At 50.0% G+C, this 3375-nt stretch overlaps 1 non-coding gene across 1 annotated transcript; it reads right to left on the reverse strand.

The window, feature by feature from the left end:
* Positions 1 to 1128: 1128 nt before the first annotated feature.
* On the reverse strand, positions 1129 to 1292 carry LOC135393600 (U1 spliceosomal RNA). Its single transcript, XR_010422700.1, has one exon. It is a non-coding gene; the product is annotated as a U1 spliceosomal RNA (small nuclear RNA).
* Positions 1293 to 3375: the final 2083 nt, after the last annotated feature.

A 3375-nucleotide genomic window follows, 5' to 3' on the forward strand; every position in this document is an offset into this window, starting at 1 on the left:
GTGCAGCAAAAATATTGTTGTTCTTGTGAACTCTCGCCCCCTCACCTATATTGCGGACGACCCCCGGGAGACCAAGCCGCTATCGCCGTCTCATTTTCTCACAGGCAAACGTGCTGTCGCTCTGCCAGATTTGTGTGCGCCCAACCTGCAACATGCCACTGGGCTACAGCACCACTTCCAGACCATTGAAGATGCCAGGCTACGCTTTTGGAAGCGCAGGACTCGCGAGTATTTGCTTCAATTGCGGTCCGCCCACACAGCTACGTCATCCACAAAGTCCCACTTGAGGGACGGGGATATGGTCCAGGTTCGAGATGTCAATGCCCGTCATGGTATTGCGCCGATTGCTAGAATCGTCGAAATCCGAACTGACGCGGCGGCATTTTCTTGCAGCGCCTATAGCACAAAGGAAGCGTCATGACACTAGAAACAGTTACCGCAACCCGCTCTGATGGCTCTAGCGCCCATTTTCAGTTTGCAGACGATGTGCAGAAGAGAGTGTCGTCTGCCTCGAGATTCTCCGTTGATGGACACGCCAGCAAACGCCCGTAGCGAAAAGCCCTTAGCGCACATTGTGAAGTCTGCGTTGTAAGACTTCGTGATGATGGTGGCACTTCCGCATCCGTTCGAACGTGCCGTACAATCCACGCAGCAAGTGCGGAAGCGCTCGTTTATGCAGGAAGCGTTGATCTAGTTCCTACCTCGAGGACTGCACAAGCCGCAATACTTGACCACCCACACCGCGTTGCAAAAATATTACTACCCTCATGCTTATTGTGGTGGACCCCCTCCCCGGCGAACAATTTGCGCGGATTTGAAGGGAGACTAGATATGCTGTATAATTAGAAAACTACGGTTCGTATTGCAAAACCAGCCGCCGGCTCTAAAGCGAAACGCACCGCCTCCAAAATAATGTCGCCACCGGCGCGCGTACGCTAACGATCTCTGATTGGCTGCGCAATATATGTATAAATATTTGGATGCTCATTGGTCTATAAAACTGGCGTCAGTTTCCTTTGCGCTGATTGGGCGAGAGTCATTTGACTGAGGAGCGAGCATCCGAACGCGCCGCAACGCTTGCCCACATCTGCTTCGAAAATCGTACCGCTCTAGTTTTTGATTAAATAACGGGGGCGAGCGCGTACGCAAGCCCCTACTACCAAAAATTGCATGTCCCAGCTACCCCGATTTGGGGAAGTGGCGGGTTTCAACCAAGGCGCAGTGCAATGCCTTAGCCTCCTCCCGAGGAGCCAGCCTCAATGATCACAGGCTACCCGACACCAGGTAAGTATGCTTGTATTTCCGTCGCGAGGCGTCCCTACGGGAGCACTGCACACAAAGCGAGCGGTGTTGGCTCTAGCAGCAGGGACAAAAGCACGTAGTTACGTTATGTTAATGTCAATGATCCCCTCGTACAACTATTCACCATGTTGTAGTTGTTCTGTTTCTTATTTAAATCTCCATATTTTCTGAAGCGTAACACCTTACTGGCCATTATGACAGCCTCCGTGACAAGGACAAAAAAAGTCATGACCTGGTTGTGTTCGTTTATAGACGACCTGCGCCAATACGTCATTGTTTACGTAACGCAAGGAAGGGGACAGGCAGACTATCGCTAAGTGCCAGCGACTTCGAAAATCGACCTGACTTGTAAAACCGTACGAGTTGCTTAGAATTTTCAGGGCACACCTTTTGCACGTGTGCCCGCGAAAAAAAAAGAAAAAAAAAGAAAGAAGACGAAGAAAGAAAAAGTACACACTACGCAGTTACCACGCCATCTTGTGACAGAGGACGAACCGAAGAATCGGCAATAGTAATCGCCCATTATCAACTAGCTAAAACCTGAATTTTGCGAATTCAACCAACTCAGGGAAAAGAGGTGCTGACGCCAGGAATCGAAACTGGGTCTTCTGATCTTTGGGTGTCTGTGTCGTCTCTAATGGACCTCTTTCACAATGGCCTATGCGCACTTTGAGGCGCCTCCGTCTTCACTAGGTGGCGCAGTATGGGGACGACAGCAGTGGGAGCCAGAGGGGAGACCGCACGTACGGCGCGAGCTTTCCGGTCCCACCCCGGACCGGTTTTGGTCCTTTGCGCTACGCACGTGGATTTGTTATGACGTACCAGCTCCTTACATATAATTACATCCCGGAGTTACACGTCACGTTCACAGAGGGAACGATGCGGTTCACAGGCTTTTTCAAGGAGGTCGTTGAGTGCATGCTGTTTTTGAAAGCCAGGTTTACCCTTGAATACCTCTTGTCTGTCAACAAGAAAACGCTGGCGGCCCACTTGATCGATACATTGTTCCCTGTGCCTGTCTATCGAGATATTCCACCCACTTGGCCAGGCAGGGATGTTTTGGTTCGAGTCCAAAGGATGCCAATCAAACCAAACATGAAGACATTCTTTTACAAACTTCATACGTCAACACTACCTGTCAAGGCATGGCTCGCGCAGAAGGGCATATACGTGCCCTGGTCGGCAGACTGCAGGTTCTGCAAAGTTCCTGAAACGCATGATCACGTTTTCTTAGACTGCACAGAAGCCCAGTTCTTCTGGGACGATCTCCAGTATAAAGTTTTCAAAACTCGACTTCGGCTTAACCCACACACCATACGGTTTCTCCCATTACACCCGAGGGAAACAGTCAGGTACGATATTGTCATGCTTATAGCCTTGTACTGTCTGTGGAAACTTCGTATGGCTGACAGGAACGAAGAACCGTTAATGCCTCCTATGAAATACTTTAAGATAGAAATATCTCAACTTAAGCTGTGCCTTATGCGATGTTTAGAGCTGCCAGATTGGTTAGAAACATTGTCTGATGCCCTTACGTACTTGTAAAATCGTATGTACAAATTCAAAAGGTCTTCAGTTTCCTCTTTAGACGTTTTGTAATGGCCCGCGGCGTTGCGACCGTGTGACGTACCTGTAGTTGTGTGCACTTGTGTGTTTTGTTAATAAAAGGTGGAAAAGAAAAAAAAAACAGCTCCCGTGGCATAGTGGTTAAGATGATCGCCTTCCACGCCGAGATTGGGAGGTGACACGGGTTCGAATCCTGTCACTGGCTGCGCTGTCTGAGGTTTTTCCTGGGTTCTACGAAGACTTTCCAGTTCCCCCTGAAGTCGGCCTAGGACGCATACCAAAAAACCACTTCTACGGTGTACCCAGACACGAATCCTAAAGCAAAAGGGACTGCACACCCGCTCCCTCTCGTGTACCACCATGACCTTTCTCCCTCCCTCTTTCGTCCCTCCTTTTTACCCCTCCCTTGGTGCACCGCGCCGCCAACCCAGAGCAGGCTAACCGCACCTTCCCCCAAACATCCCCCCCCCCGCGCCGAAATACATTTGTTTTTCCATGATAGCAGAA

Source organism: Ornithodoros turicata, chromosome 4 (genome assembly GCF_037126465.1).
Source record: "Ornithodoros turicata isolate Travis chromosome 4, ASM3712646v1, whole genome shotgun sequence".
Lineage (NCBI taxonomy): Eukaryota > Metazoa > Arthropoda > Arachnida > Ixodida > Argasidae > Ornithodoros > Ornithodoros turicata.